The following is a 329-nucleotide window of genomic DNA, read 5'->3' on the forward strand; positions in this document are numbered from 1 at the left end:
GGCATAGTTCACAGACACCCCTGACATGTTCCCTTTCTGTGAGCAAAGGCAGACCCTGGTGCATGCCTACCTGGAGTGCATCTGGCTGCAGACCCTTCACCGCCTCTTCCAGAACCTCCTGCTGAGCTCCCGGCTGTACTTCTCCCCTCATCTTTTTATTTTTGCACTCCCTGCCTGCAGCCCTACCAAGTCCTGCAACCTCCTGGCCAAACTCCTCCTGGCCATAGCCAAACTAGTGATATATCTCACCAGGAAGGAAGCTCTGGCCAGGAGGACCCCCCCCCCCCCCCCCCCCCCGGGCCCTGGGAGACCCTTCCCCTCTTTTGTTT

Source organism: Alligator sinensis, unplaced genomic scaffold, assembly GCF_000455745.1.
Source record: "Alligator sinensis unplaced genomic scaffold, ASM45574v1 scaffold565_1, whole genome shotgun sequence".
Lineage (NCBI taxonomy): Eukaryota > Metazoa > Chordata > Crocodylia > Alligatoridae > Alligator > Alligator sinensis.